We start from the raw sequence: 12,150 nt of genomic DNA on the forward strand, positions 1-12,150 counted from the left end.
CATAAGGCTATTGTCTTAATTCCCTTGGGCCATGGCGCGGAGAAATCACCCAACATACAGAGGGCCCGGCTGTATCCCGTCTCACAGACGTCCCTATCCCATCATGCACACCGCGGCGCTGCCTCTCCAGCAGGTGGGGGTGGTCATGCACCATGCAACACGGTTATGGGTTTAAGTCAGAAATCTACATACTGAAATGACTTCAGCTCTCTTGCACAATGCCAAACTTGCTGGAAGTCTGATGAGTTTATTTCATCAATTCCAGGAATGCAGCAGAGAGAGAGAGAGGTGAGAGTGGATTTCTGCTCACAATAGCATGTCCGTCATCCGCCGCGCGTGCACAGGCGCACGCGCGCTCATATTACCCCTGCGCACAAATGGATAAGAGGCAGTTTTGATGTGGATCCTCTCCGTGCTGTGTGACGGCCGCTGTCCGTCTGCTGCGGGGTCTCAGGTGTGTGTTATCTCCTGCGCTGCCCCCCGGAAACTCTCCACACATCTGCCAGTCAACCTGTGCTCAAGCGTTCTTGTAAATGACTCGCTAAACAGCCCTGCCCTGGATTCCGCATTCGGGGAGAAATCAATTATTTGACCCCCCTTCGTACATTTTACACTCTATTCCGGCATGCTGGGGCCAATTACAGCCAGCAGAAAGAGCGCTCTTTATGTCACTCCCACGATGACCTCCATCTCGCAGGCCCACACCGAGCACTGTTAATGCACCAACTAACCAGCGCTTGTGCCAAGAAGGAGCGTGTCAATGCACAGGTTACCCACACTTTAGCCACACTGTGCACACAAATACAGCAGCAGAGTCGGCGCTGGAACGTGCCTGTGGACCGGGAGGCGGACGGCTCGGTGTCCGGCGCTGAGAGTGAGCACCGCTGACAGGCTAATGAAAGCTGATTACCAGGAGGCATCTATTAATTTGTCCTTAATCATGACAAAGAGACTGTGTGGCTAACAGCTGTGAAATGGCAGCCGCCGCGCGGAAATGAGGCTCGGGAAAGGCCGAGGACACGGGGTTAGGCCCTGCACTGTCATTAAGCGCTCGCCATTGTGCGCGCTCACTCAGAGCTTAGCTACAGGTAACTCAATAAGATAACACTGAGCGGCTCGACCCGGCGCTTTGTGCGCTGAATCCTGGACGGCTGAGCGCTGAATAGAGGGATATTGGTTTGCATGCTCTGAGCGGGAGTTCTTATGATCCAGGTGAGAAGCTGACAGTAACAGGTTTAAGCTCTGTACCTTCATCTGCTGCAGGGCCTTCCAGGAAAAAAGTCAATCACAGACGGAGGAGCGACGGGGATAGAGGAGGACGGGCTGCGGGAGATGAGCGTCGCATGCTAATGCTCGAACGGAACTATTCCACATATGTGTTTTCCGATGGAGACAAAAGCTCGATCTCCCAAAGTGATACGTTTAGACTAAATTCACAAGCATCTGCGTTCCAATTCATCTGTGTCGATCTTCAGGGAGTCAAAGACATCGCTTCTCATCAAAACAATGACTCACTAACTGCTAGCTTGCGAGCTTGTACATGTTAAAGCTAAACTGAACGGAACACTGCAGTCTAGGGGCTGGACAACTCTCACGAAGTGTCAATGTAAAGTCACGATTCTGCCGTGACTGGCTTGTGGATTCTGTTTATGTCAACACTTGGAATCCTTATAAGATTGAGACCACCCTAATAATAATCATTGCCAAACTTATACAATAACAGTCTATTGGTTTCAAAAGAATTGTCATGCTTTGACAATCCGCCTTAGATTACATTTGAAATGGTAATGGCCATTATTGGGGGGATGTAGTGGATGTATCATGAATGAAACCTGTTGGTCTGGAATTGCCAACATGTCTGACATGTTTGTCCATCGTGATGTGGCGGAATATAGGATGCAGATATTTCTCTCATATGAATCTGAAAACTGATATACAGTGGTACCTCGGTTTTGAATGTCCCGGACTTCGAACAAATCGGAGTTCGAACAAAAATGTCGAGATTTTTTTGCTTCGGAATTCGAACGAAAATTAAGAACTCGATCGCCCCTGAAAAAAGCCGGAAAAACCATAACGTGCGCGGACCGATCAGCCAACATGACGCGCTTTGTTATTGTGTATAACGCAGCCTCTGTATGCAGACGTGTCCCACTGGACCGTGGTAGAGTGTCACAGGGGAGGTGCTCGCTCTCCACACCTCCACTCCAGGGTTTGATGTCCTGTTGTGGGCTGGAGCTGGGACAGGGATGAGGCGAGTCTGGGACAGAGCGTTACTTGGTTTATGACTTTGTCACAGCCAAACTGCACAGAAGCGCACATTCAGAGCTGGACACGCACCGGGCACCTCTTCACTTCTGGAGAGACGTCACTCACTCGGCAACCCCTCCCACATGCAGCGGCCACACACATAGAGGAACAGCGCACCTGCAGCAGACACTCTACATTCACTCCTACAAAAGACTATTTTAAGGCTTGGAACGCATTATTTCTTTTTCCATTCATTGTAATGGGACAAATCGATTCAGATTTTGAACAATTTGCCTTCGAATGGCCATCTGGAACGGATTGTGGTCGAGAACTGTGGAGGTACCACTGTATTTTGTTAGTTGGAAGGCCCGATAGAGGGATGATCTTGGGCCTGACATGGGTTAGGGTTGGTTGGTGAGGGATTCAGATTAGAATTGGGAACCGACTCCCATTTCAAAATACTGTAGTAGTGGAGCAAAATGAATGATAAGAAATTACCAGCAAACACTTGTGTTCACCTGATGTGACAAACTCAAAACTGTGGGATGGTTATTATGTAGATTATTACTTTATTTTTCTCTCCAAACCAAGCAGCTGTGATGCCTCGATTGTCCCGGCACTGGTCGCTCCTCACCTAAAAAGACCTGGGAGCCCCATTTTTTTTTTCCATTAAAAACTATTTCTCCACAAAAAAACTGAGCCAACAAGTCGAGGCAGCACATTCTGTTGCATAACTGTCTTGTCTTTAAGTGGAAATAACTTCAGCCAGCAGCCAGGCTCATTATAACGACACATGAATATTTAGAGTCAAATCCAGGATGTTCAGAGGACCCCCACCCCCCTCGTGTAAGTTGAAATGATGTGCCTGCTAGAGTGGCTAATGTGGTTTATAGGACCCCGGGGACGCATCAGGGGGAAGATAATTACTGTGGCTGTCACGAGGTCTGCAGCTCTACAACACCACTGCTCCTCTGAGTTTAGTCAACTTAAACATTTATCATCAGGCTAATGACCTGAGCCCCTCACACACACTCACACAGGTTTGTATCTCTATCTTTGTGGGGACCGCGCACTGCCATAGTGCATTCCCCAGCCTCTCTCTCGAAACCTAACCATCCAAAACACATGGCTCAACTTAACCAGGACTCAACCTGAAACCCAGTTATAATGACATAATGATTTTGACGTCCTCATCCTCAAATTGAGGCTTTGTGGGTTCCAGCCAAATGGTCCCCATAAAGGCATAAGGTCCTCACAAGGAGGTGTTTTGTCAGGAATCGGTCCCCACAAGTGAGGAAAAAGCGGGTATTCACACACACACAGGAGGCACCCACACTCAGTTCAGTAATGGGAGTTCAGCTCCTGGACTCTGCTGTGTCTCCACCTCTTATGTAGGTCAGCAGACTTGGCTCAGGTTTCCACGAAATAGATATCAAAATCGACACTTCCACCCACTTTGAAAGTTCGTACCTTTCCAAAGTTGGTGATGGAGAATCAAAGAGCCAACTTGGAGCTCTTGCTGGCACAAGGTTTTAACGGAGCAAGAACATCACGAGGTGATTTCTATAAATCTAGTTTGGAATTTAGGCTGCAAGTTTGACTTTCAACCGCTGTCTTCACTCACAGCCTACTTTCGATCTTGGTTTTCATTGGTGCCAGCCAATTTCATGGGGTCGGTATGTCATCAGACACTGATTCAAAAGTCCACTGATCTCTGACAATAGCAGACAGTTTAATGAACTTTCAGGTGAGGGGTGACCTTTGACCAACAAGCTTTCTCCCAACAAGAGCTCGCAAATCTCAACAATGAATACCAAATATCCAAGAACAGAAGGTACGATGCCGAGTTATTGGAGGACAAGTTATTACAAGTTAGACAACAAAAAAACAGAGATCATTTTGATAAATTTACCCCCCAAGAAAGCAAAACGAATTATAAGAACATTTCACATCACTTCAGTTGCACATTTGTTCCTAAAAGATTGCTTCAGTATTTTTCTACTACTTGCTACATGGCTGGTGACGCCAACCAATAGCAAGCAGCGTCTCTGGTTTAGTCAGTCATCAAAGAACACACCACCACAGGAAGCTCAACAGCCTTTTTTAATATAGTGACTTCTTAAGCGTTGTCAAGGCTGTCAAAGTGTCATGTGACCTTCGAGTGCCCTCCATTGGTCAGAATCAAATCATTCTTCACGTGGTGTCGTGAATTCCTTCTGGTTTTCTGAATGCTTTTGTGAGACTGCGACTGTAAACTGGTGTGTCTATCAAACCTTGCAGAACCCTTTGTCATTGATTGTGTGTTCAAACACAGCAGCACTCATACGCTGTTGTCCTTCAGTAGGCTTTCTGGTGTCAGCCAATCACACGGCAGCAGGCTTTAAAAATGGGGGCTTTTAAAAGATAGGAACTAAATCGGCTTGTTTCAGGGAGAGGATGAACTTAGGGGCTGGCATCGAGGGGCAGTGGAAGATAAAGAAATAAATAAATATTTTATAAATTCTGATTCATGTAAAGCCTCTCCCATGGAGTCCCAGAAAAATATATAGATGGAACGCTCGCTCCTTAAATCTGCTCCACTGCAGCACTGCTCTGGTCTTGTTGTTCCCCACACTGTGCACCGACAGCAAGTCAAGTCTGACACCAGGCTCCAGCTACTGTTCTAATAAAGCCTTTTGGAAAATAAAACTAGTTGATGCTCCACCCACGCGTAGAGCCGGAGGAGAACAAGGAGGAAGACGCTTGAATGAATTATATTGTTCTGCATCCGACCAGGCAGGTGTGATCCCTCATGTTGACAGACACCTGGACACTTACTACATGGAGACTTTCCATCCTCTGACTGAAACACCATTAACTCTCACACCGATGAGACGTGAAAACCGAACTAGCTTTTACTTTCACAGAATATCGCAGAGACATTTAAACAATCATATGACACTAAAGAAAACAGTTGTTTCTCTGGTGCTGATGTCAGTATATTTTGTGACACAATTTAGGTTGCACTTCACTGACTCATGAGTCAAAGACAACATTGGATTTTCGGTCTCTGCCTTAATGTATCCGTCCACCATGTTCACTAGGGCCTCGGAGCTAAGATCTCTCCACAAGTGTACACATTTCATGTCACTTTGCAGCTCCTGCAGTTGAAATACATAAACATGACTTAGTCACATCCCAAACTATTTGTCTTCCGGTCACTCCATGTTTGGTGGGAGGTCACAGTGATGTCCTTAAATTAAAATCTATCTATCTCATTATTCGATTGTATTGGGAGTGCAGCAGAAAAAATGGTGGGTGGCATCAGGTCCCAACCTTGACATTGACAGTGGCGCTACAGGGGGTCAATAAAAGAGTCTCATTTTTAGATGAGATTCCTCTAAAATACTCAGACAATTAAAGCTTCCTGGTGAATTCTCTGAGAGGATATGGGTTTTTGCTCAGTTTGGCTGATGGAAGTGGCAATGGAGTTTTTTTTAGATGTAAGCTGACGGCGGTATTTGCGGTCAGTTGTTGTTCAGTTACTTCACAGGACAGAAACGGAGGCAGCGCACTGGATCAGTCACCTCATAGGATTTCTGCTGACTCAGCATTTTGTGAAAAATTGTTTGGCACTTTGACATGAGCGACAGCCTCACAGTGAGTTTGCATGTTGAAAACATGGCAGTTGAGGACATTTTTAAAGAAATATCTATATATGTTGGACTGGGTGGAATTAGATGAAGAACATGGACTGGAATTGTATTGCAGCAGCTCTATCCCCATCAAAGCGCATGAAAGATTGACCGATAAAATGCCCTTTTTCTTTCGGTATCTGGGGCGTGTTGCCGTTCAAAGGTCGATCCATCGGCGGTAGCTGCCCCACGCTGCATCACCTGGAGCATTACCCTGTCATCCGAGAGCGGAGCCCCTTCTCTCCTGCTAACTTTGCCAAGTCCAATTTTCAGCTAATATGGAGGTCGCTTCAGCGGGCGCGGAGGGCGTCGTAGGACATAATGGCCGCCCGACTGTAAATATTGGTTTTAGAGAGACACAATTGGAGGGCAAGGGGAGAGAAATTTCCATAGTGTCTGTGCCTGCGCCATTGGAGGCCTCGCCGCCACGGAATAGATTTTCCATTCTGGTGTGTCACATTAGATTTTCGGAGGTGCTCAGTGGCAGGTACATGTCATTAGTAACACGTTAGCACGGTAATGAACCTTTTTATTTATCCGGTGCTTCTCTCATGAATGAATAAGGAGCTGCTCCCCGACTGTGCCCAGCCGTGAGGAGCAGACCGAGAGAGAAAGAGCCGCCCGGAGCGCCGGAGTCAGAGGGGGGACGTGGAAGCCCGGGGGAATGCTGAGGAGGGTTAAATGATCATTATGAGACGCTCACATCCACACATACTATCACACACGTATGCAGGGCCAACAAAAGAGCACGCACATGTGCAAACACACACTCCCACCTCTGCTCCCTGGGGTCCTGATCTGACACTCTATTTACACACATTTACACAGTCGACTCCCTCCTTTCTAAAGCTGACAGGTACTTAAGAGCTACATTACTCAAAGGAGCTGGAGCTGCACAGGGATCCAACCACAGCGTCCTCTCACCAAAGACTTGTCTTAGCCTCCATCTGATGAAGACTAAGATATATATATATATATATATATATATATATATATATATATATACATATATATTCGTCACATTTCTAGACATTTAAGGCAGTTTTGCCAGACGTAAACATTGAATTTAAAATGAATAAAGCGAGTGTAAGGCAGGCTAAACTGGGGCCTGTTCATTTCAGAAAGTGAGTGTCCTTCAGTAACTCCATCAGGATGCAATTTTGTTTTACGCTTTTCTTAAGCAGGCAAAGAACAATGTGAGTCAAAGTACTTCGGCTGATGTCCAGTGTCAGCAGCAGTGATGTATTAGATGATATCAGTCCTCCTGATCCCCTGTGTTGGCCTCTATCAGCCATCAAGAGAAAACCAATCACTCCATATCCGTCTTGGGTCAGCAACTGACCACACAGGTGTCAGGACTCGGCTTGTGCCTAACCTGGTGCAGTGAGGCGGTGAGAGCGGCGCTGGCTGCTGTGGTCCGGGCCCCATGTCACCCCCAGCGTCCACAGTGTTCATTTCCCTTTCATCTTGAGTGTGAAATCGCTGCCGGTGCAGCGCTGACCTCAGCATTAAGAGGTCAACTATTGAAATCTGATGTGCGCCTCTTTGGCTGAGGGCCTTCAACAGATGGAGGGAAGGAGAGGTGAAAAAGTAGAAAAGGCGAGAGAGAAAGGAATCGCCTTGTTATGTCGCCGACTTCTGGTTTTAAGCAGCACGACTTGAACGTTTCATTGGTGCTACATCTGCGGAGCTTCCGCTGGCACTGAGCTTCAACTGACTCAATCACCGACCAATGAAAGAGCGAGAGGCTCAGTCAAGCGCTTGATGTCCAGTGAGTTGCTTACGGTTCAGGTAGTTGTACTCCAGCGAATAAAAATGAATAAATAAAATAAAGTTTGTCAAATTAAATGAGAAAATATTGAACATTGAAGGTGGTGTCGTGTCTGTTCGCAGGTTTGCTCCTTCACAGAGAGGAAGGGACACACTGTTCGCATTGTTGAAACAGCGAAGAAGAAAACTGTACCGGCCGTATGTGAGAATCACAGTTTTGTCTGTCACTGCCATGGTTCCTTGTTTTTTTTTTTAATGTTGATCAACTATCCACCATCATCTTGTACACATCAACAACATCAGAGGCATTTTTCTCAGGCATTCATTATTACTACTTGTGGTACAATGACAATAAAGTATTCATCATCATTTCAGTGAGAAAAAAGAAGGAAGAAACAGGAATAAAGCTTTGCATGACATGGAAATCTGACATATATTAGTTATAATACAATTATTTTTGATAACAGCACTGTGAATAATCATTGTCAACAAACATAGTTATTCCTCTTTACAAACACAACTTTCTTTGTAAGACAAGTTTATTTGTCGCCAACAGTTATAATGATTTTGAGTTTCTTCTTCGTTTTAGAGGTTTTTAGTTTTTAATTATAGTCTCTAATTCAGTTTGTTTTTAGAGTGGATTGGCAAGTTTCAACTGTTTTTTTGAAAAATGTGTTTGATAAATTTCAGTGTTAGCTCTTGTTTTTGGGATGATTGTTTTTTCCTTCAATATGGATGAATATAAAGATTGAAATAATACTCAAATTACTCAATATTAACTCAACTATAGACACCATTTAAAAATGTTGGTTGGGAACCAGGAGACTCTAGAACCTCTATCAGAAACAAACCATGAACCAAATGAGAGATTCAACGATTCAACTACAGGTTCTTCCCTTTGAGGAGTGACATCACAGACTCAACATGTCGCACCTGTTCCACAGCTGTCGTCAAACCTGCCAAGCCAAAATAAATAGATTTTAAATCGTCACAATGCTTCTTTATGAAGTACATGAACAAAGACGAAAACAAAGGAGAATTCTCTTATGACTCATTTGATTTTGTAAACAGACAATTCATTTTAATTAGTTTTTGACAAACGTTTTTATTTTTATTTCAGTCACCAGAAATGTGTAGCACTTTTAGTTTTTTTTTGTTAGTTTTTGTTTACTGTAATGACCTTGGTCGTCCCGCCCGACTTGTCCTGACTTGTAAAACAGGGAAGCATTTCACATCCAACTTCTGGGTCAGTTTTTCTGACACAAGTTAAGGTCTATCATTTGCTGAATTACAGTATATATGAAAGTTGAACATCAGTTGTGATTGTTTACCTTGGATGGAGGGATCTCATTTTGAGCTGTTGGCACCACAGTTGAAACATGAAGTGGTGCATTTAAAGTGGACTCCACTCCGCTCCAGAGAACTGGTCTCACACTTCCCATGGGCTACACTTTCATCCTTCCTCTGTCGACTGCAGACCACCGAGAGTCAGCCCTGCCCAAATAAGGTGTTCTGCCTGCTGTCCGAGGAATCGGACGCCCCTCAGAATGTGCCCAGACACACAAACATCTTTCTCATTCAGAGGGCGAGTCTGTGATCACAAATAAAGAGCATTTCTGGTGACGAGGCGGCCGAGAGCGGCTGCCTATCTCAGGAGCAGATAACTAGGAGATACGATTCTTTCGATAAGGAACCATAATTTGGCTTTTAGAGATAGCTGCGGGGGCTTCAGTGCTGAGCCGCGCTTATTTGCTCTGTGTATGGGAGGTTGTTTTTTTTTTCTTTTTTTATCTCTGGTGTTGAAGGGCTTTTCATCTCCGATGATATTCACTCCTTTTCTATTTCGCCAGAAGGTGAGATCACAAACTAACAGGAGGCAGAGTGGCATGTTTAAAGCGATGGACAAAATACAAATATTTGAAACTGTATTTCACGGTCATTATGTCAGGTTTCATGGCCGTAGCCCAGAACTGAGGCGCCGCCTGGATGCCTTAATTTGTATAGAAATTGTAATCATTTGTTCATTTCAAGGTGAAAATTGCATTTTTTAATTTAAATTGTATCCTGCGTGATAGGCTATTATCTAGAAAAATTGTCTGTGTGTATGGCGCTCTCTGCCCCGCAGTCACGCTTGTTTACAGCCCACTTCTCCTGAGAAAGGCTTTATATATGTGAATCTCCTGACTGAATGCACCCAGCTTGTTCTTCACTCGGGCCGCGGCTGCGCTCATTTCCATTTCTGTTATTAATATTAATTAGCTTGAGAGCGCAGATTTTAAATGTAAATGGATCCCGGCTTCACCGAGATTCATATCTGATGGTGATTTCTCAGATTTACAACTTGACTCTCTTCTCTTCCTGTGTATGTTTTATATTCTCATGAGCCGTTTTACAAAGTATCGCTGACTAAATGCAACGGCGAGTTCTGTAAGTTAGATGACATTAAGCCAGTACAATACTTGACTTGAGCTCCAGCTACTTACTTATACATGACAGATTATATCGAAGAGTAATACCTGAGAGGGTGAGCTCGCTCTGTCGTTCCGAAAATGTCCTCTCTATGCAAGAACACAGAGCCAGGGAGCAGACGTATGCAGACGGAGCGGCGCGGCGGATGTGTCAGTGTGATCCTGGAGGTGACGAGCACAAAGCTGAGGCTCAGGTACATGGCATACGCTGGCATAATTACAGGATTTGGGGGATTATTATACTGTAAGTGCTTTCATGGCGACAGCTGGGAGCTTTTTACTCCCTGTGACACATAATCTCGAAGAATAAAACCAAGACCCCCGGAGCATCTCTTAATCATTTCTTAGCATACCTGCACACGACTCCCAACTCTCTGTCTCAGACAGATTGGAAAAATTACAATGTCATTATCATATCCGGCGAAAATCATTCTCAACTTAACACAAACACATGTTTTCTTAAATATGAAAATCCCCAGAAATCTGCAGTCGCAAAGTTTTAACTCACGGCAGAATGGCATTTTTGGAAAATGGGCTTTCTTTGTTTGAAGTCCACAATACAAACACACTGCGAACGTGAAGATTAATGCTCATGCAGTAATATATATATATATATATATATATATATATATATATATATATATATATATATATATATATATATATATATATAGACATATACATGTGTTTTAGTTTTAGTTCAGCTTTCCAAATGCCACCAGGTGGCAGTAGAGTTTAGAACTGGCTCAGATGGCGCCACAGTGACCAATCCTTCCCAAGATTCACGGATCCAGACGGCAGTGCAACACAAAAATTGTTCCCGCCTCAAAATATTTTCTTCCATTTTGGAGTTACTTGCCGATATATAGACTGACAGATAAATGGCGGCCATCACCTCACTTCCTTGGCAGAGTAACAAAACGATAAATTGTTAATAAAGAGCAAATTAAATAAAGGTGGCAATGACAATAGACGATGGCTACTGTCCAGTCGGCATTCTCTAAAACAAGTGACTCTAAATTTACATTGCAATTTCTCTCAGCTAGGTGAGCGATGTCGGCCACCTGCCTTCTGAGAATCTGTTCTGGGCGGAAAATGACAATAAACATCGCCTCCTGAACTCAAACGAAAAGAGGACCTCACTTCGTGTTTGTGCTCCACCTACTTCTCCGTCATGGCTCTTCAACGGCAGGTTAAATATCGGGTCCCAGCCAGGTCTGGCGCTAAATGAGATCGGAATCACTGCTTCCATTCCACACTAAAGTGAGTATGACCGCTCCCAGGCTGCCACTTTCCACCACTGACTCCACAGCGATAGGGCCTCCTGGTCTCGACGCCGCGGCTCAGGAGTTTTCATTTCCATCCCTGTGATCTAAACAAACCCATTACCGCCAGGCATTTAGGCACAGGGGCAGTATGCAGGCACCCGGGCCTGAGGACGCGGCCCGGAGCTAAGCTACCGTGGCGCCGAGCCACCTTCAATGGTCGTATGTCCATGCAGAGAGGCGAGAGGAGGAGGAACGGAGAGCTGTGCACTTTATCTAAACCACTCCAGAAAGGCAAATGGAATCGGCTCTTGTGGGCTCTGTTTATCCCCTGCTCCTGTAGTCAATCAATTAGGGGATCAAAGCAGGAGATGAGGGAAGTGTCACAAAGCTCTCCCACACACCAGCGCCTGAGCCGCCACCTCGTCCAGTCTGAGTGACAGCAGACCGGGGAGAGACAAAACTCCCGGGCCAGCACCTCAGGAGACAAGCTGGAGCAGAGGGGACAACCATAGCACACGCCAAGGTCTAATCTGGACAACCAGAACACAAACTTTGGGGGGAATTTATGAGGGTTGACACAAGCGGGCAGAGAGCCACCCAACAATGTGAACTAAATATTCTGAGGTGAAGCACCACAAGTCTGTCACTTGAAGTCATTATTCACTACTGGATGCTGAATACACAGTTGGAAGATTGGAAGGTTGTTGCAGGGATTATGATCAT

The sequence above is a fragment of the Synchiropus splendidus genome, chromosome 6 (assembly GCF_027744825.2).
Source record: "Synchiropus splendidus isolate RoL2022-P1 chromosome 6, RoL_Sspl_1.0, whole genome shotgun sequence".
Taxonomy (NCBI): Eukaryota; Metazoa; Chordata; class Actinopteri; order Syngnathiformes; family Callionymidae; genus Synchiropus; species Synchiropus splendidus.